We start from the raw sequence: 22,847 nt of genomic DNA on the forward strand, positions 1-22,847 counted from the left end.
CAGACAATGTGAGTGGAGAGAGGGTTAAGCACTCACATTGTCTGTACCTTTAAGACTTGATTACCTGTAAAGACTCACGTTCCAACCATTATTTTGTAAATTGAGTTTGTGTCTTTATATGCCCTATTTGCGAACAGAACTCCCATTCATACAAAGAACAAAGAACAACACAGCATGGGAAACAGGCCCTTCGGCCCAACAAGTCCGCGCCGCCAGCTGGTAAAGGAGCAGTGCTCCAAAAGCTAGTGGCTTGTACTACCAAATAAACCTGTTGGACTTTAACCTGGTGTTGTGAGACTTCTTACTGTGTTTACCCCAGTCCAACACCAGCACTCACACACGCACACACACAAACTCACTCACATACACACACACACACACATATATACACACTCACACACACATAGACAAACATATTCACACTCATACACACTCACACACATACATACAAGCATTTACACATCCACACACATATAGACACACACATACACAAACACACACGCACACACATTCACACTCTCACACATACATATTCACACACACATTGACACACGCATACATACATTCACACACACATTGACTCACTCACTCACACATACATACACACACACACTCACTCACTCACACCCACCCACACACACACACTCACTCACTAACTCACTCACACACACACACCCACACACACTCACTCACACACACACCCACACACACACACACCCACACACACACTCACTCACTAACTCACTCACACACACACACCCACACACACTCACTCACACACACCCACACACAGAGCCGTATCCTTTGCAGACAGTAGGAGCATGTCCACATGTTGCATCTTTTTCAACTAAACACGAGCTTGGAGAGTAGCCATTCCCTGATTCATTCCTCGGTGCAATGCCTCGACCAGTCAGAGTCGATCTTCCCAGTTTGAAGTTGAACAAATCTGGGTGGCAACTGGTAGGTGCTGCACTCTCCATGGCAACACTCACCAATCAGAGCTGACTTACCACCTCATCAGCACTCTCTTCTTACTGTCGTCCTCCCTAACTGTTGGTGATTTCCTGCGAGATGTCTGATGAGTGCAAGGTAAAAAGCTTTGACAGCATGTCTCTTTTTCCCGACCATGCTGGTATTTGTCCATGTACACACCAATTGCGTTTATGTAGCACTTTCCACATCATAAAAATTTCCCATAGCACTTCATGGTGGGGGTGATTAGCAAAACAAAATTTGACACTGAACCCTGGAAGTAAATACTACAGCGGGTGATCAAAGGCTTGGCAGGGGAAAGATCTTAAGGAGCCTTAGGAAGAGAAAGGGGTGGAGAGAATTTGTGCAAAGAAATTCCAGAGTTTAAGACTTTGAACTGAGTAATTAAGGGGACGTGTTTCCCATTGTGCCATAAATCCACAAGGTTGAAATTTGGACATCTCACTTTTCATCAACATGAAGAGGGTCTCAACACCATCCCACCCACCATCACCCCCCCTTCCCCTCACAGGGCCACCTTGTTCTCAAGATTTACAGCTCACTGAACTTTGCTCTGCTAATAACACGTTCCACCACCATACTTTTATGCTGCTATTAGCACCTTCTTTAGTCTTTAACACCATCATTGACATGCAACTCGTCTTCATGGAATCATAGAAATCCTACAGTGCAGAAAGAGGCCATTTGGCCCTTCGAGTCTACACTGACCACAATCCCACCCAGGCCCTACTGCCTCATTCCCACACACTTACCCGCTAATCCCTCTAACCTACACATCTCAGGACACTAAGGGGCAAATTTAGCATGGCCAATCAACCTAACCCGCACATCTTTGGACTGTGGGAGGAAACCGGAGCACCCAAGGGAAACCCACGCAGACACAAGTAGAATGTGCAAACCCCACATAGATAGTGACCCGAGCCAGGAATCGAACCCAGGTCTCTGGAGGTGTGAAGAGGCAGTGCTAACCACTGTGCCACTGCTTGTGCCCATGACATCTTTGTCCAATCTCTCACTAGCTCTCACTCACGCCAGACCTTCTGCTCTGTCCATTTGGTGTGTCCCCTCTTATACGGTGTAAAACCCATCAAATCTCCTCCTCTCCTTAGCTCTGAAGAAGTGTCATATGGGCCCCAAACATCGGCCCTGTTCTCTCTCCGCACATGCTGCCAGGCCAGCTGAGCTTTTCCAGCATTTTCTGTTTTATTATTATCTCTATGATGGGAAGCCCATCACTCCTTTCTGAGGAGTATGCTGGAGAAGGAGAGCCCAGCACCATACTTGATGCAACTGCTCTTTAAGTTCATTATTGAGGTGGTGGGGGTGCGGTGGTGGCTGGTGGAGGAATTCTGGCCGTTCCACCTCATTGCTGCTACAAGCGAGGATGGAGAATATGGTGCTCCGCCAAATCTCCGTTCGCTGCAGCAGGACTGGAAAGTCCCACCAACATGTGTAAGAATGCAACCAGTGACAATTTTGCATTGGTCCCCTTTGTTTTCATTCTGTTTTACTTAGTTTTTTTTTTACTGTTCTCTACCTTTTATTACTTTATTGTCATTCTTCACTTTTCTTCCCCCTCCCCACTCTTGCCCCCTGCTTCATCTCCCTTCCCTTACCTTTTCTCTGCCCCCCCCCCCCCCCCCGCTTCCCCTTTTCTACATTCTACCTCTATCCCATTCCTACCACACTCTGCCGACATCTTCATCTGTCACAGCTCACAGCTTCTCTGCCATTTGGCCATTCACATACTTTATTCTCTCTGTGTGCTGCCATTAGCAGAATTTTCCCCTGGTTTCTGTGGCTATGACTCACCTTTCATTCCCTCCCGCCGCTGTACAATATCTCCCACTTTCTCTGCCTTTTAGCTTTGACAAAGGGTCATCTCTTTTCTGTCCTAATAGATGTTGCCAGAGCTGCTGAGATTTTCCAGCATTTTCTCTTTTGCATTGGATGTAACGTGACCAATGATAACAAGCTGTAAGGGTCAGCTGACCCGGTAAACCATGGAACCAATTACAGCTGACTCACTATAAATAAGAACGTGATTTGGTTTGATTTTTGATTTGATTTATTATTGTCACATGTATTAACATACAGCGAAAAGTATTGTTTCAGTATTGTGCACTGTACCGGCAAAGCATACCCTTCATAGAGAAGGAAAGGAGAGAATGCAGAATGCAGTAATGAAGCTTTAGAAGCACAGAACGAGAGTAAAAGATGTAATTAGAAAGTATGCTGGGCAAAGCTTGCAAGAAATCGCCTCGTTCCAGCACCATCTTGGAACCTATTTGGAATTATTGGGAGTTTAGAGTGGCCTCGGGCGAGGCCTCAAGTTTGGAGTAATGATGTTTCTTCATTACTTCTCTTTGATCTATACGTTGGAGTAAGTTATGTTATATTTTCATTAGCTGCATTTTGAAGAGTTCCTTCTGAAGAAACAGTGTGAACAGCCGGAAAATTCTGGCCCCTATTAATATACATATATAGATAGGCAAAGAGTAATTTGTACCTCGACACATTAATGAGGAGAATTATTCAAGGCAAGCAGTGATTTAGTTTCACAAAGGGAGCCAGCGTTTGCAAAGTGGGACGTTTCCGAGTGATATTAATGTTGTTTGGCTGTGAGGAACTCTAAATAAGTAAAGACTCGATCAATAATTCAAGGCTTGTATATTCAATGAGAAGGGGGGCTGGTGAGAGCCAAAATTTCTTTACTTTCCTGAGACTGGGGTTGAAAGAATCATCCGTCAACAGAGGAAACCATTTCCTGGTTACAGTCAGATTAAATTATACCTGTTCAACCCTTGGTCCCCACCCCCCCAACCCAGAAACTGCCCCCCCCCCACCGACCCAAAACACATTCAAGGAATGACCACTCAGCCCACCTTTCCATTCTGTCCCTGGGACTCCTCTCTCATTATGCCAGGGACCCAGGTTCAATTCCAGCCCTCGGGTCACTGTCTGTGTGGAGTTTGCATGTTCTATCATTTTGGCCTGATACAGGTTGACAAGATTATGAGGGGCACGGACAGAGTGGATATTCAGGTGCTGTTTCCTAGGGTTGAAAAGTCGAGTACTCAGAGACATCGGTTTAAAGGTTCGTGGGGAAATGTTTAGAGGAGATGTGCGAGGCAATTTTTTTACACAGAGAGTGGTGAATGTCTTGAACACACTGCCCAGGGAGGTGATGGGGAGCAGGTATGATAGCAGCATTTAAGGTGCAAATAGATTAAAGCATGAATAGGCTGGGAATGGAAGGATATGAGCTCCGTAAGCGTGTACAGTTTTAGGTTAGGCAGGCATCATGATGTGCACAGGCTTGGGGGCTGAAGGGCCTGTTCCTGTGCTGTACCTCTCTTTGTTCTTTGCACTCCCCGTGTCTGCGTGAGTTTCCTCTGGGTGCTCCGGTTTCCCCCCACAGTCCAGAGATGTGCGGGCTGAGTTGATTGGCCAAGCTAAATTGATCCCAGTGTCAGTGGGACTAGCAGGGTAAATTTGTGGAGTTATGGGAAGAGGACCTGGGTGGGATTGTGGTCAATGCAGACATGATGGGCTGAATGGCCTCTTTCTGGACTGTAGAGATTTTATGATTATTCTTTACATATTTTCCTTCCCCAATCCAGCTGACAATATATTGATGCACAACAGCTAACAATTAGTTCCAAGACTAATGATCACCTTTGTAGATCTGATAAATATGTCCCATCGTCTGCTGGGAAACTCATTTCTTCACAATCTGGTGACACTGAGCCTTTAAGAAATGTAGTTGTTTTTTAAAAATTAATTCCTGGGACATGGGTGTCGCTGGCTAGGTCAGCGTTTATTGTCTATCCCTAGTTACCCTTGAGATGTTATGTTTCTTATGTAGGAAATTTTTTTAGCACTCAGATCTATTTACCTGTGTACAGTTCTGGTCACCCTATTATAGAAAGGATATTATTAAACTAGAAAGACTGCAGAAAAGATTTACTAAGATGCTACCAGGACTTGATGGATTGAGTTATAAGGAGAGGCTGGATAGACTGGGACTTTTTCCTTGTTGCATAGGAGGCTGAGGGGTGATCTTATAGAGGTCTATAAAATAATGAGGGGCACAGATCAGCTAGATAGTCAATATCTTTTCCCAAAGGTAGGGGAGTCTAAAACTAGAGGGCATTGGCTTAAGGTGAGAGGGGAGAGATACAAAAGGGTTAGAAGGGAATTTTTTTTCACACAGAGGGTGGTGAGTGTCTGGAACAAGCTGCCAGAGGTAGTAGTAGAGGTAGTAGTAAAAAGCATTTAGACAGTTACCTGGGTAAGCTGGGTATAGTGGGAGATGCGGGCAATTGGGACTAGCTTTATGGTAAAAGTTGGATGGCATGGATATGTTGGGCCGAAAGGCCTGTAAACTGTAAACCTCTATGACTGTATGGTGCCAGTGTGTCTGTAACTGGCAGTCCCTACAGATGCATAATTGATCCTAATTGCTGGAATGTTTGTTTTAATCTGGGCTAGTGCAGGGTTGTTAATTTGTGTTTTCCCCTGGAGCTTTTCAGAGCAGGGTTTGATTCGGTTGAATGACAGGAAAGTCATGTTACTAGGCGGGGCAAGGCTCGCAGAGAGAAACAAGCTCGGTTGTTGCTTGGGACATTTAGAGAGAAGTAGCTCTCTGTCTCTTTCTTTTTCTCTCTGGAGATTGAGGACAGGAAACTTTCAGAAAATAGGTTTCTTTCTCTGAAGTTCTGCTGTTTGAAGATAGATCCTTCTCTGGAGACTGCTGTATGGGAGTCAAAAGACAGGTGAGTTTCTGCATTTCTATCCTGAGGGGTTAAAAATCTGAAAGTCTAGCATTCACATGAGTCTATATATGGTTTTTGTGCTGAGTGATTCTGAAGGCAGATAATTGTTGTGGGGGTATTGCTTAAATTGGAACTATGGAAATAACTAGCAGTTAAGAATTATACCTTGTCAAGTTAAATATTTCAGTTGATAAAAGTTATATTAATTATTTTTGTTATATATTTAACTGTGTTGTTAAATAAAGTTTGTTGTAGTAAAATGTTCCTCGTGAGTTAATGGAATCATATTTGGAATGAATCACCTTTGATGGAATTTTATTGCCTTGCTCACCCAAGGCTTGCAAGATCCAGTATGAAGAATGCCCCTCTGCGAGTCTTGTCTGCCCTGATTCTGGGGTGTTTGAACTAATGCCAAAACAAATAAAAGTTGGGGTCTAGGTTAAGTTCACAATATACCTTGGAGTTTCTGATCTGGTCTCCAACGACAAGAAAAGAAAGTTGTGCATTTTTATAGCAACTTTCATGACCTTAGGATGTTTTACAGTTAATGAAGATGCACCTACAGCAATTCACCAAGGCTCCGTAGACTGCATCCTCCAAACCCACAATCCCTCCCATCTAGCAGGACACATGGGAACGCCACCACCTGCAGAGTTCCCCTCCGAGCCACTCACCATCCTGATTCTGAAAAATAACCCCGTTCCTTCAGTGTCTCTGGGTCAAAATCTTGGAACTCCTTCCCTAACAGCACAGTGGGTGTACCTACACCACAGGAACTGCAGCAGCTCAAGGCGGCGGCTCACCCACCACCTTCTCAAGGGGCAATTAGGGATGGCCCAGTGACATCCGCATCTCTTGGACAAATACATAAACTGTCTTGTTGTAGGTAACACAGCAGCCAATTGTCACTCAGCAAGCTCCTGTGAAGGTCATAGGGTCATAAAGTCATAGAGGTTTACACATGGAAACAGGCCCTTCGGCCCAACTTGTCCATGCCGCCCTTTCTTTTTAAAACCCTTAAGCTAATCCCAGTTGCCTGCATTTGGCCCATATCCCTCTATACCCATTTTACCCATGTGACTACCTAAATGCTTTTTAAAAGACAAATTTGTACCCACCTCTACTGCTACCTCTGGCAGCTTGTTCCAGAGCCTAATTCCAGAGCTCCGAGACTAACTCTCCTTCCCTTTCCTGAGTGCCATGGGATCTTTCACATCCACCAGAGAGTGCGCTCGGGGCTGCAATTCCGTGTCTCATCCAAAATATCTCATTCCAAATGGGGACTGATAAAGTTTTTGCGTGCAACCTCCAGCCTCGAGTCAGTGTGTGTGTGTGTGGTCCAAGAAACAGTAAGGAGTCTCACAACACCAGGGTTAAAGTCCAACAGATTTATTTGGAATCACGAGCTTTCGGAGCGCTGCTTTATTCCAAATAAACCTGTCGGACTTTAATCCTGGTGTTGTGAGTCTTCTTACTGTGCCCATCCCAGTCCAACGCTGGCATCTCCACATCATGGTTTACGAGCATATAAAAATCGTGAGAAAGAGACGATTAAGCTGGTCTCTCTGGCCTGTCATGTCCTAGGTACTGGTCTTCATCATCTCGAGCCAACAAACCCTGTGGTACTGGCAAAAGTCCAGATGAATAATTCTGTAAAGCTCCTCTCTGCTCAACACACGTCCCTCCAACACATTCAGATCTGCTTTCAGTAATTGAGAATCCTTTATAGCCCCAACAGCCGGATATATCTTGACGTTGTTCAGAAACACATCGGTCATTCTCTAACACCTACACGTAGTCATTGACTAACCGTAAGAAAGGTCATCAGATCCTCATGTCAACCCCCGGTAGGGTTCCAAGAGAATATAAGCTCATTGACAACCTACTGGCCAACGGGCTTTCAGCCAATTCCCAATCCACACTGCAGATTTTCACTAAATTCACAAGACTAAACCTCGGAGAGAAACCTTCTTGTGAAGTATTTCATCAAAGGCTTTCTGAAGTCTGGGTTTCCCACCGCCTTCAAACTTGGCACCTTACTCAAAGACAATTGATCGCATCATTGGACCAGCACAGTGGTTAGCACTGCTGCCTCACAGCGCCAGGGATCTGGGTTCAATTCCCAGCTTGGGTCACTGTCCGTGTGGAGTTTGCATGTTCTCCCCGGGTCTGCGTGGGTCTCCTCTGGGTGCTCCATTTTCCACCCACAGCCCAAACATATGCAGGTTAGGTGGGTTGGCCATGCTAAATTGTGCCTTCGTGTCTAAAGATCTGTGGGTTAGGTGGATTGGCCATGGTAAATTGCCCCTTTGTGTCCAAAGATGTGCAAGTTAGAGGAATTGACCTTGGGGTTACAGGAATTGGGCAGTGGGTTCTGAGTAAAATACTGAGTCAGTGCAGACTTGATGGGCTGAATGGCCTCCTTCAGCACTGTCGGGATTCTATGATTTTATAACTAAATCGTGACACTACTCTCACACAAGGTTCTCAGAGTCTTTGATGGTGATTTTTTTTATCTATACCTCTGACAACAGTTCCGTCTTTATAAGATCAGCTCAACGGTTAATAGGATTACTAATTCTGGTTGGGCCTGTTCCTGGATGCTTCATCACATGACTACCGAGCTGTTATTGAAAACCCTCAAGGGAAGGAAGTCTGCCATCCTTACCCAGTCTACGCGTGATTCTGGACAGCCGAGAGCAGAACGGACTGACTCTTAACTGACCCTCTGAAATAGCCGAGGAACTCACTCAGGTGAGGGATGAACCTTCTGGCTGCAACCCTACACAGTAAGAAGTCTCACAACACCAGCTTAAAGTCCAACCAGTTTATTTGATAGTAAACTCACAAGCTTTCGGGTTGAAAACTTGTGGCTTTGCTATCAAATAAAACCTGTTGGACTTTAACCTGGTGTTGTGAGACTTCTTACTGTGTTTACCCCAGTCCAACGTCGCCACATCATGCAACCTTACACCACATGGGCTGGGGCAGTTCAAAGGGGGCACCTCACCTCCACCTTCTCGGGGGCAATTAGGGATGGGCTTGCCAGGATAGTCACATGCCAGGAACGTGCAGACAAAGGTTGTACCAATTTGAGAAATCAGTTCAGGAACATTTGAAGATAAAGCAAGTTGAAGATCTGGGGCTGGTCTTATTACACTGAGTATGCCAACAGTCAGTAGAAAGGGTAACTTTAATTCCATCCTTTTGACTTGTGTTTAAATTCAGATCCAAGAGATAAAAGGACAACTGCTTAATTATTAAGGATAGGTATTCCTTTTCAATCTGTGTAATGAATTTCAAATTAGCCTGAATTATTCATATCTGTACATCTCTTATGGGGATAGACCTTTACCTTTAATGTAAAACCTTAGGAAATAGCTGATTGTTCCTTGTGGTGATCATCTGGGGAGGCGATGGCCTAGTCGTATTATCACTAGATTATTAATCCAGAAACTTGGCTAATGTTCTGGGGACCAGGGTTCGAATCCCGCCACGGCAGATGGTGGGATTTGAATTCAATAAAAAAAACTGGGATTAAGAATCTACTGATGACCATTGTCTGAAAAACCCATCCGGTTCACTAACGTTATTTAGGGAAGGAAATCTGCTGTCCTTACCTGGTCTGGCCTACATGTGATCGCAGAGCCACAGCAATGTGGTTGACTCTCAACTGCACTCAGGCAACTAGGGGTGGACAATAAATGCCGGTCCAGCCAGCGATGCCCATGTCCCATGACTGTGGGTGGCACAGTGGTTAGCACCGCTGCCTCACAGTGCCAGGGACCCGGGTTTGATTCCCGGCTTGGGTGACTATCTGTGCGGAGTCTGCATGTTCTCCCAGTGTCTGGGTGAGTTCCCTCCGGGTTTTCCTTCCACAGTCTGACAGACGTGCTGGGTAAGCACATTGGCCGTGCTAAATTCTCCCTTTTTTAATTCCAAAATCTTTCGGCAGAGATGATAGATACGGTGGCGGGAGTACAGCCTGAGCGTGATGAGGATGTGGAACCCTCTACCTCAGTGAGTGATGGAGGTGAAAAATATCGATACATTGAAAGGGATGTGTCAGGAGGATGAGGCGAGGCAGAAGGGCATAGTGGATTGTGTGGACAGAGGTAGATGGGGAAACAAAGCGAAAAGGCAGCATGATACTATCATGGATTGATGGGCTGAATGGCCTGGTTTGGTTCCGTGTACCCTGTGTTACTCAATGGAAGCCATTTGCAAAAGGAGTGAATGTGGTGAGAGGAAGTACTTTATCACCAAGCGAGTGGTTGGGGTCTGGAATGCATGGCCTGGAAGTGTGGTGGAGGCAGGGTCAATCGAGGCATTCAAGAGGGCATTAGATGAGTATTAGATATGATTTGATTTATTATTGTCACACGTATTAACATACAGTGAAAACTGTTGTTTTCTTGCGTGCTATACAGACAAAGCATACCATTCATAGAGAAGGAAACGAGAGATTGCAGAATGTAATGTTACAGACATAGCTAGGGTGTAGAGAAAGATCAACTTAATGCAAGGTAGGTCCATTCAAAAGTTTGACAGCAGCAGGGAAGAAGCTGTTCTTGAGTTGGTTGGTACGTGACCTCAGACTTTTGTATCTTTTTCCCGATTGAAGAAGGTGAAAGAAAGAATATCTGGGGTGCGTGAAGTCCTTAATTATGCTGGTTTGCCGAGGCAGCGGGAAGTGTAGACAGAGTCAGTGGATGGGAGGCTGGTTTGCGTGTTAGTTTGGGCTATATTCACAAGCTTTTGTAGTTCCTTGCAATCTTGGGCAGAGTAGGAGCCATACCAAGCTGTGATATAACCAGAAAGAATGCTTTCTATGGTACATCTATAAAAGTTGATGAGAATTGTAGCGGACATGCCAAATTTCCACAGCTTTCTGAGAAAGTAGAGATGTTGGTGGGACTTCTTAAGTATAGTTTTGACATAGAGTAGAAGGAGGGGAGAAGGAGAGGGGGTGCAGCATGTAGGGTTACAATCATAGCTATTGTGTAGAGAAAGATCAACTCAATTTGAATAGAGTAAATGTGCAGGGGGAAGAGGCAGAGGAATGGCACTAAGTCATGATACATTTTTGGAGAGCCAGTGCAGACCTGATGGGCTGAATGGCCTCCTCCTGCTCTATCACAATTCTATGACCCTGCAAGTTGGCAGTTTGCCACGAATGAAAGCATAGGCTGCTGCACAGAGGGAGTTCTCCTTTCCACAGATGCCCCCGTCGATTGCAGATGAGCACAGAAATAGATGAGATGGCAAAGGTGCACTTTCCTTCGATTTCCACTCAACGCCACAGCGGATGTATTGTAATTCCTCCCGAAAAGCTGTCAATCGAGTACCTTCAATCCAATCGGATTAAGTGGCACAGTGTAAGCAGTGGAAGGGCAGGAGAAATTCTAACCTCCCCAGGAAACTTCCTCAGCTAAAACGGGGAAGTATTGGCAGCTGTTGCCTGGTGTTGACTCTTAGCCAATGATGATTGGATGCCCTCTGCGTGATCCAGAAGGGATCAAAGCTTCCGTTTGTCCGGTACATTTAACAGGGCGAAATGTCCCAAGGCTGGTGAGTGTTCAGTGTCAGAAGAAGGCTAGAAGGGAGATGAGTGAAGCAGGCGAAAGGACATTGACAATGTTGACTTTCAAAGGTGAAGAAGGTTCGGGTAAAGCACTGGGAGTCGCAAGGGAACAAAAAAACTACCTGAAAGATTTGCATTTATGTAGCACCTTTTGTGACCAAGAGAAATCTCAAAGAACCTTAGAATCATAGAATCCCTACAGTGCATAACAAGACCATTTGGCCCATTGAGCCTGCTTCAACAACAGTCCCACCCAGGCCCTAACCCTGTATCCTTATGTATTTACCCTGCTAATTGCCCTGATACTGAGGGACAATTTAGCATGGCCAATCCACCTAACCAGTGTGTCTTTGGACACTAAGGGGCAATTTAACATGGCCAATCCACCTAACCTGCACAGCTTTGGACACTAAGGGGCAACTTAGCATGGCCAATCCACCTACAGCATGTCTTTGGACACTGAGGGGCAACTTAACATGGCCAATCCACCTAACCAGTGTGTCTTTGGACACTAAGGGGCAATTTAGCATGGCCAATCCACCTAATCTACACACCTTTGGACACTAAGGGGCAATTCCACCTAACCCACACATGTTTGGACACTAAGAGGCAATTTAGCATGGCCAATCCACCTAACCTGCACATCTTTGGACACTAAGGAGCAATTTTGCACGGCCAATCCAGCTAACCCGCACATCTTTGGAATGTGGGAGGAAACTGAAGCACCCGGAGGTAACCCACGCAGACACCGGGAGAATGTGCAGACTCCACACAGACAGCGTCCGAAGCTGGGAATTGAACATGGGTTCCTGGTGCTGTGAGGCAGCAGTGCTAACCCACTGTGCCACCATGGCATAAGGGAATTTTTTTTTCCTTCAACTAAGTGGATGAGTTGTCATGCCTCTTGCGTGCATTTATCTTGTGAGCTGGAACTGATGATGTGCTAACATTGGTGTGAATGTCTGAGCTTCAAGCACTGCTGTCTGGATTGGAAGCGACATGTCTGGTTGTGTGATGGTTACATCGTCTCTAGGCAGGATGGAGAGCAGTTTGGGAATGATTAATTCAGTGAGTTCAACTAGTGTTAAATACGTACCCAGAGAGAGACAGAGAGGCGAGCAGCCCTCAGCAGTATGACACAGCCGTGAAACGAAGATTTTGCTGTCGATAATAAAGAGTGACAGTCACAAGTCGCCACCAATTCAACAGGGAAAGGAGTCACACGTGCCGCAGCAGACAAGTGTAAAAGCAGAACTTCACAAACAAATAGGATGCGGAATCAGCCACAACGTTGGATTCAGTGTTAGACCATAACGTATCAGAGCAGAATTAGGCCATTCGGCCCCTCAAGTCTGCTGTGCCTTTCGATCATGGCTGACATGAGGCGGCAGGGTAGTTAGCGCCGCTGCCTCGCAGCGCCCGGGACCCAGGTTCAATTCCAGCCTTGGGTCACTGTGGAGTTTGCTGTGTCTGTCCTCCGGGTGCTCCAGCCTCCTCCCACAGTCCAAAGATGTGCGGGTTAGGTGGATTGGCCATGATAAATTGCCCCTTAGTGTCAGGGGGAGTGGCAGGGTAAATACATGGGGTTACAGAGATAGGGCTGGGGTGGGTTTATTGTCAGTGCATACTTGATGGGCCATATGGCCTCCTCCTGCACTGTAGGGATTCTGTATATTTCTCAACCCTGTTCTCCTTTTCCCTATAACCCCTGATCCTCTTATTAATCAAGAATCTATCTATCCCTGTATTAAAGACACTCAATGGCCTGACATCCTCTGAGGTAATGAATTCCACAGATTCACCACCCTCTGGCTGAAGAAATTCCTCATCTCAATTCTAAAGGGCTGTCCCTTTACTCTGAGGCTGTGCCCTCGGATCCCAGTCTCTCTGACGAATGGAAACATCTTCCCCACGTCCCTCTATCCAGGCCTTTCAGTATTCTGTAAGTTTCAATGAGATTCCCCCCCTCAACCTTCTAAACTCCATCGAATCCAGACCCAGACTCCTCAAACACTCCTTGTACATCAAGACTTTCGTTCCTGGGATCATTCTCGTGAACCTCCTCTGGACCCTCACCAAGGCCGGCACAGCCTTCCTTAGATACGGGGCCCAAAATCACTCACAATGTTCCGTGGCCTTGAAGGTGCTTACGCAACAAATAGCCATGTTGGGCAGGATGCTTGTTGACCATGAACAGACAAGCATTGCTTAACATTTCACCTTCATTATCAAGAATTCTCATGACACCGCGAGTTTAATTACTTACGAACTGGTCTGGAATACACGCCCTGAGAGAAAGGTGGATGCAGACACCATAGAAACCCTACAGTGCAGAAAGAGGCCACTCAGCCCACTGAGCCAGCACTGATTCTCTGAAAGAGCATCCCACTCCCCTCTGCTTTACTCAGCAACCCAACCAACTGTGTAGAGTCAGTGGACTGGTCAGTATTTAAAAACTCTGCCTGAATGAGTACACCACTGCAGTAACTGACTTCAGTAGTAAGAGTGCAGAAGGGTGTGTGCCAAAGAAGCAAATCCGTGTGTTCCCCAGCCGGAAACCATGGATGAACAGGGATATCCTAAGTACAGGTCTGAGGCTTTCAAGTCAGGTGACACTGACCTATACAAGAAAGCCAGATACGATCTAAGGAGATCCATCAAAGACAGTATCAGACCAAGCTAGAGTCCCAGGCCAGCCACATGGGCCCCCCCCCGCTGACTATAGCAAGGTCTGCAAGACATAACAGGCTACAAGATAAAGGCATGTAAAATCGCCGGCTCCAATGCTCCCCTCCACTTCTCACTGCATTCACACCCGCTTTGAGCAAGAGCATGCCCTCCAATCTGGAGGCTTGAGATGAGCCAGTATCCGAGGTTACCATTGGACCCGGGTTCGATTCCCAGCTTGGGTCACTGTCTGTGTGGATTCTGCACATTCTCACCATGTCTGCATGGGTTTTCCCCAGGTGCTCCGGTTTTCTCCCACAGTCTGAAAGACGTGCTGGTTAGGGTGCATTGGCCGTGCTAAATTCTCCCTCAGTGTACTCGGACAGGCACCAGAGTGTGGTGACTAATGGATTTTCACAGTAACTTCATTGCAGTGTTAATGTAAGCCTACTTGTGACCCTAATAAATAAACTTTTTAAATTAATTTAATTTAATTCATTTAAATTTACCCTCATTCTGAACTCACCCTTGCCTGACAACTTCTTAATGAATCTTAAACACCTTAATTATTTCACCCATTAATCTTCTGTACATAAGCGCCACGGCAGCGCAGTGGTTAGCACTGCTGCCTCAAAGCGCCAGGGATCTGGGTTCGATTCCCGGCTTGGGTCACTGTCTGTGTGGAGTCTGCACATTCTCCCCGTGTCTGCGTGGGTTTCCTCCGGGTGCTCCAGTTTCCTCCCACAGTCTGAAAGACGTGCTGGTTAGGGTGCATTGGCCGTGCTAAATTCTCCCTCAGTGTTACCCGAACAGGTGCCAGAATGTGGCGACTAGGGGATTTTCACAGTAACTTCATTGCAGTGTTAATGTAAGCCAACTCGTGACACTAATAAGCAAACATTAACGAATGAAACCGCCCTCCCCTTCCCCGCCAGCCTTGCTCAGTCCCTCTCAGTCCAATCTTTCCCTCAGGCAACGCTCACATTGGAAATATTTCAAAGAGAAAGCAAAAGCAATAAAGTTCTATTTAATTTATCTTGTAATGTTCGAGAATAATATCGACACTATAATTCTCATGGGGCCAGACTTGTGATGGGATTTATTATGCGGTTCCCAATGAGGCTTTGCATATTGTCGATTAAGGTAGTGCTCAGATGATTTGATTGCTTGCTTCAGTTTCTGTAATCATTCTGATTAATTAGATTCTGTGCCTCAGGCCGCTCCACTTAACGTTCTGCTGTTGGGCGGAAAATTGAGCTAAAATGGTCCCTCAGGGCAAAGACGGGCTGCTCTGACCTCCACCACCTGGTCAGAGTGGTCACCTAGAGCGTAATTGCACCCTCCAGTTTGGTTCTAAGCCCTAAAGGCCTGAGGACCTCCCGAGGTTTAGAGGGCAAGAGGACAGTGTTACGTCCCAGGAGGAGCGGTGCCAATCTCTGGATTGGTCTCTGGGCTGGGGAGAACGGTCACAAATCATTCAGGGTGCCCTCTCCTCATCACTCAGACCACCCAGTGGTGCGAGGCCTCGGGTAAAAGGACGAGAGAGGTGGGGATTATTCTCCTTAATGTAGAGAAGGTTAAGGGGAGATTTGGTAGAGCTGTTCGGAATGGTGAATGGATGGTGGAGATGGGGAGATACTCCTTCGGTGCAGGCTTGGAGGGTTCAAGGGCCTGTGCTGTAATTTTTTTTGGTTCTTTGTGTACTGTTTCCAGGGGAAAGGAAGCCAGCATCAGAGGGAGAGACGAGCAGCGGAATTCTCCTACCCTGCCCACCACGGAATCAGAGTGGGTGAGGGGCGGACAACGCAAACGTCCGTGAACCTCAAGCAGGAATTTCTGGTCTCGCTCGAGCGGGGTTGTAAAATCCCGCCCGTGAAGAACTTCTTCACACAGCAAATTATTGTGATCTGGGCTGAGCTGTCTGAATGGGAGATGGAAGCAAATTCAATAATAACTTCCAAGGTGAAACTAGACAAACACTTAAAGAGGGAGAAAAGTATCTACTGTAGTGTTATTGAGAAAATACTGGGATATGAGACTATTGGATTGTCCTTCCATGGAACCATAGAACCCCGACAGTGCAGAAGGGGGTCATTCAGGCCATCAAGCCTTTACTGACTCTCCCGAAACAACATCCCACCCAGGCACACCCCTCCGTCCAACCGCATAACCCTATGAATTCACCATGGCCAAATCAACCTTACCTACACATCTTTGGCCACTAAGGGCAATTTAGCATGGCCAGTCCACCTAACCTACACATCTTTGGACACTAAGGGGAAATTTAGCATGGCCAATCCCCCTAACTTACACATCTTTGGACAGGAAGGGGCAATTTAGCATGGCCATTCCACCTAACCTACACATCTTTGGACACTAAGGGGAAATTTAGCATGGCAAATCCCCCTAATCTACACATCTTCGGAACTAAGGGGCAATTTAACATGGCCAATCCACTTAACCTACACATCCTTGGACACTAAGGGGCAATTTAGCATGGCCAATCCACTTAACCTACACATCCTTGGACACTAAGGGGCAATTTAGCATGGCCAATCCCCCTAACTTACACATCTTTGGACAGGAAGGGGCAATTTAGCATGGCCATTCCACCTAACCTACACATCTTTGGACACTAAGGAGCAATTTAGCATGGCAAGTCCCCCTATCCTACATATCTTTGGACACTAAGGGACAATTTAACATGGCCAATCCACCTGACCTGCACATCTTTGGACAATAAAAGACACCGTAATGAGAAAGTTGCAGCACTTAAACATGTGAAATGGTGGCATGGTGGAAGGCACAGTTAGCACTGCTGCCTCAAAGCAACAGAGACCTGGGTTCAATTCCAGCCTTGGGTCACTGTCTGTGTGGAGTCTGCACGTTCTCCCCGTGTCTGCATGAGTTTCTTCCAGGTGCTCCGGTTTCCTCCCTCCATCAGGAAAAAGATACAAAAGTCTAAGGTCACGTACCAACCAAATCAAGAACAGCTTCTTCTCCTGCTGCTGTCAGACTTTTGAAAGGACCTACCTCACATTAAGTTGACCTTTCTCTACACCCTAGCTATGATTGTAACACTACATTCTGCACTCTCTCATTTCCTTCTCTACGAACAGTATGCTTTGTCAATATAGTGCGCAAGGAACAATACTTTTCACTGTATCCCAATACATGTGATAATAATAAATCAAATCAAATCAGAAGATGTGTAGGTTCGGTGACTTGGCCATGCTAAATTTCTGCTTACACTCAGAGAGTTAGCAGGGTAAATACATGGAGTTGTAGGGATAGGGCCTGGGTGGGATTGTTGTTGATGCAGATACGATGGGCCAAATGGTCTCCTTCTGCACTGTAGAGATTCTATGACACTCTTGCTCTGTCCCTATATCCCTTGAGGGCTTTAGAAACTGGAAATCTATCAATTTCTTTCTTAAATATTGAATTCATCTGATCATTATTTCTCTTCCCACAGGGAGAAGTGTGTTATTCCAACCCATGTCCTGATTAAGATCAGGAGTGCGCCCTACGACTGACTCAAGGACTCTGACTGACATCTCATCGCCATGTGAGGCAGACGAAAGCCCTCATCAGCGTCCCATCATCTTATGAAAAATCTCCAAGCTCAGAGTGAGTTGCTGCCTTGCATTGAGATAAAGCTTTCCACAACCTCAGGCCCCGGCGCATCTTTGCAATTGGAAGACCATAAGAAATAGCAACAGGAGGAGGCCATTCGGCCCCTCGAGCCTGCTCTGCTGTTGAATAGGATCAAGGCTAATCCAACATTCCTCATGTCTGCTTTCCTGCCCTTTCCCCGTAATCCTCAATTCCCTTACTGACGAAAAATCTATCTCAGCCTTAACTATACACAAGGACACTGTCCGCGTAGCTCCCTGGGGCAAGGAGTTCCAAAGACACTCAACCTTCCGAGAGAAGAAATTCCTCCTTGCCTCAATCTTAAACTGGAGCCCCTTTATTCAGAGACTATGCCCTCTTTCCTTCGACTCTCCCATCAGAGGAAACATCCTCTCGGCATTTACCCTGTCAAGCCCTTTAAGAATTCTATATGTTTCAATGAGATCACCTCTCATTCTTCTAGATTCCAATGAGTAAAGTCCCACCTTTCCTCATCCCAGGATCATCCTAGTGAACCTTCTCTGAACTGCCTCCGTTGAAATACCTTTGCTTAAGGGAGGGTACCAGAACTGTCCACAGGATTCCAGATGTACTTAGAGAATACTAAAAGGCCTGGGTAGAGTGGACATAGGGAAGATAGTAGGAGAGACTAGGACTCAAGGCCTTAGAATAAATGGATGACCCTTTAGAACCACACAGTGGCACAGTGGTTAGCACTGCTGTTTCATGGCACCAGGGACCCGGGTTCGATTCTGGCCTGGAGTAACAGCCTGTGTGGAGTTTGCATGTTCTCCCCATGTCTGCATGGGTTTCCTCCGGGTGCTCCATTTCCTTCCACACTCCAAAGGTGTGTAGGTTAGGTGGATTGGCCATGCTAAATTAACCCGAGTGTCAGGGGGAATGGCTAGGGTAAATATGAGGGGTTACAGGGATAGGGCCTAGGTGGGATTGTGTTCGGTGCAGACTCGATGGGCTGAATGGCCTCCTTGTGCACTGTCGGGAAACTATGAACCCGAGATGAGGATGAATTTTTTCAGCCAGAGGGTGGCGAATCTGTGGAATTCATTGCCAGAGAGGAGGCTGAGTCATTGAGTGTATTGAAGACAGAAATAGATTGGTTTGTGATTGGTAAGGGGATCAAAGATTATGAGGAAAAGGCAAAAGAATGGGGCTGAGAAACTGATCAGCCATGATGGAATGGCAGAACAGACTGGATGGGCTGAATGGCCTAATTCTGCTCTTACTGGGTGGCACGATAGCACGGCTGCTTCACAGCTCCAGGGACCTGGGTTCGATTCCCGGCTCGGGTCACTGTCTTTGTGGAGTTTGCACATTCTCCCCATGTCTGCGTGGGTGTCCTCCCACAGTCCAAAGATGGGCAGGTTAAGTTGATTGGCCATGCTAAGAGATTGCCCCTTAGTGTCCCAAGATGCGGAGGTTAGAGGGATTAGCAGGTAAGGTGTGTGGGGGTGGAGCCCGGGTGGGATTGTGGTCGGTGCAGACTCGATGGGCTGAAGGGCCTCTTTCTGCACTGTGGGGTTTCTATGATCATCTGATATCTTACCAGTCTCACCAGTAACTTGCAGCGATGTAACACTTTGGAAGTGGTTATGAATTATGAATGTACTTTAGCAGAAACCGAACGCTGGCAGCAAAGTGAACCGAAAATCGCTTCAGGAAACGGGAGGCCACGGGGTGAGAAATGAAAAAGATGTATCACGAAAGCTGCGAGCATCACTTTGACGCATTCTGAAACATATCTTCAATTTGGGAATTTTGTTATTAGTCAAGCGCCGTGGCCTTGTAATCTCGAACATATACCTTCAGCCTCCTAATCAGTCAAGCTGTCAATATCCCAGCTTCGTACGGGGACAGTTAATCTCACCACCACAACCATCTTTCAAGCCGCATCCTGCCTGATTTGCATTCTGCCCTGTCACCACTCCACCAGGGCCCCGGCAAACAGGCAGGAGCTTGGTGCAATCCATCACTGCAAATAGCCACTTAATGAAATCTGAGCTCTTTCCAAACACTGCTCTTTAGTGATTGCCTTCACCTCAATTATATTGGCGTTGAACATCATTGATCACATATCCTCCCTATCAGGGATCGTCAGTGCGGCTCTGCCTTAGTTTCTCTGATCTTATAACAGATTTCCTACCCTTTCTCGCAATCCCCCGGCGGCCCTGGTGAGCACGGCTGCCTCGCGGTGCCAGGGGCCCAGGTTCGATTCCCGGTTCGGGTCACTGTCTGTGTGGAGTCTGCATGTTCTCCCCGTGTCTGCGTGGGTTTCCTCCCCCAGTCCAAAAGACGTGCTGGTTAGGGTGCAGTGGCCGTGCTAAATTCTCCCTCGGTGTTACCCAAACAGGCGCCAGCATGTGGCGACTAGGGGATTTTCACAGTAACTTCATTGCCATGTTAATATAAGCCTACTTGTGACACTCATAAATAAACTTTACATTGGTTAGCGCTGCTGCCTCACAGCGCCAGAGTTTAATTCCAGACTTGGGTATCTGTCTATGAGGAGTTTGCATGTTCTTCCCATGTCTGCATGGGTTTCCTCCAGGTGCTCCGGTTTTCTAGAACCCTTGTAGTGCAGAAGGAGGCCATTTAGTCCATTGAGTCTGTAGCGACTCTCCCACAGAGTATCTTACCCATCCCGGTAACCCCACATATTTACCTCACTAAGCCCCCTAGCCTGCCCATCATGAGACATTAAAGGGCAGCATAGCACGGCCAATCCACCTAACCAGCTCTTCTTTGGAATGTAGGAGGAAACCGGAGCACCTGGAGGAAACCCACGCAGACACAGGGAGAATGTGCAGATTCCACACATTATTCCCACACTCCAAAGATGTGCAGGTTAGGCTCATAAAGTTTCAAGTTTATAAAGTTTCTTTATGAGTGTCACAAGTAGGCTTACATTAACACTTCAATGAAGTTACTGTGAAAATCCCCGAGTTGCCACACTCTGTTCGGGTACACTGAGGGAGAATTGAGCCTGGTCAATGCACCCTAAGTGGCACATCTTTCAGACTGTGAGAGGAAAACAGAGCACTTGGGGAAAACTCATGCAGAAATGGTGAGAACGTGCAGACTCCACACAAACAGTGGCCCAAGGCCGGAATTGAATCTGGGTTCCTGGCGCTGTGAGGCAGCAGCGCCAATCACTGTGCCACCATGCCGGTGGATTGGCCATGCTAAATTGCCCCTTAGCATCCAACGATGTGTAGATTAGGTGGATTGGCCATGCTAAATTGCCCCTTAGTGTCCAAAGATGTGTAGATTAGGTGGATTGTCCCTCTGAAATGGCCAAGGGAGACACTCAGTTGGAGGGCAATTAGGAATGGGTTTTGCTCAGTGATGCCCACATCCGATGAAAGGATAAATGAGACAAAATCAGAAAGCAACCCACGTCTGAAGAGATTCGAAATCAGAAAATTTCCTTAATTTTTGATCCAGGTTTAGAGTTTCCTGGTGTTAGTGACAAGAGGCAAATGTGGCAAACATGGTCTGCTTTTAAAATTCTTTCATTGGATGCGGGCATTGCTGGCTGGGCCAACACTTATTGCCCATCACTAATTACCCCTTGAGAAGACGGGGGGGGGGGGGGTGGGTGCGGTTGGTGAACGGAAGGTGGTGAGCCGCCTTCTTGAGCCACTGCAGTCTGTGTGGTGTAGGTACGCCCACAGTGCTGTGAGAGAGGGAGTTCCAGGGTTTTGACCCAGCGACAGTGAAGGAACGGCCAATATATTCCCAAGTCAGGACAGTGAGTGGCTCGGAGGTTGTCGTATACTTCACTGGCTCACTGGAGATAACAGCAGAGATAAAAGAATGAAAAGGTTGCCACATGGTGGGTTACTTAAGTGCATGGAGCTTCATTAGAAGTTTGTCAGTGTCACAAGTAGGCTTACATTAACACTGCAATGAAGTTACTGTGAAAATCCCCTAGTTGCCACACTCCAGCTCCTGTTGGGGCATGCTGAGGGAGACTTCAGCAAGGCCAATTCATCTCAGGTGGCACTGTGGCAGAATCATAGAACAGAATTGAATCCCTACAGTGCAGAAGGAGGCCATTCGGCCCATTGTATCCACAATACCACCCAGACCCCATTCCCATAACCCCACGTGTTTACCGTGCTCACCCCCCTGACACGAGGGTTAATTTAGCACAGCCAATCAAGCTAACCAGTGTGTCTTTTGGACTGTGGGAGGAAACCAGAGCACTCGGAGGAAACCCATGCAGACACAGGGAGAATGTGCAAACTCCAAGTGACCCAAGCTGGGAATCGAACCCAGTTCCCTGGCACTGTGAGGCAGCATGTGCTAACCACTGTGCCGCCCGTAGATAGGTGCTGTTTCCTTCCAGTCCAGTGTGGAAGAGAGGGAAAATTTCCGAACTGCCCCTGATGGTGTCACCACATAATCATGTGACACAAAACACAGAGGTACATTAGTTTACCAAACATAACAGGGGAGGGAACCTCCAGGTGGTGGTGTGCCCCCTGTGTCTGCTGCCCTTGTCCTTCTAGATGGTGGTGATCGTGGGTTTGGAAGGTGCTGTCGAAGAAGCCTTGGTAAGCTCTGCAGTGCATCTTGTAGGTGGTACATATTGCTGCCACTGTGCATCAGTGATGGAGGGAATGAATGGCTAAGGCAGTGAATGGGGTGACAATCAAGTTGTGGAGTGTTATTGGAGCTGCACCCATCCAGACAAGTGGAGACTATTCCATCAAGACTTGTGTCTTGTTGACTGGGATTCAGGGGGTAAGTTACTCGTCGCTAGATTCCCAGCCTCTGGCCTGCTCTTGTGGTCTCAGGATATATATGGCTGGACCAGTTTGTTTTCATTCATTTGTGGGTTACGGGCATCGCTGACTGGGCCAGCATTTATTGCCCATCCCTAGTTGCCTGAGGGCAGTTGAGATTCAACCACATTGCCGTGGTTCTGGACTCACATGTAGAAATCGAACCAGGGTCCCTGGCACTGTGAGGCAGCTAACTGCTGGGCCACCATGTTGCACCGCCTGCTGTGGTGGGATTCGAACCCGGGTCCCCATAACTGGTTCAGCAGTGATGTGGACTGTCCGACCTACCCTGCAAACTCGAGTTGGGCTAGCACCTTCAGGGAACGGACAGGGTTAATCCCAGTGTAGCTACAGTCGGAGGAGACTGAGGATTTGTAGGGT

At 47.0% G+C, this 22,847-nt stretch overlaps 1 protein-coding gene across 2 annotated transcripts in view; it reads right to left on the minus strand.

Annotated features, from left to right (window-relative positions):
• LOC145360867 (noelin-2-like) overlaps positions 1-22,847 on the minus strand; it is a 257,857-nt gene that overhangs the window by 27,024 nt on the left and 207,986 nt on the right. The gene's annotated exons all lie outside the window — the stretch shown is intronic.

This window comes from Carcharhinus amblyrhynchos, chromosome 33 (genome assembly GCF_965287045.1).
Source record: "Carcharhinus amblyrhynchos chromosome 33, sCarAmb.v2.hapA, whole genome shotgun sequence".
NCBI classification, from domain to species: Eukaryota; Metazoa; Chordata; class Chondrichthyes; order Carcharhiniformes; family Carcharhinidae; genus Carcharhinus; species Carcharhinus amblyrhynchos.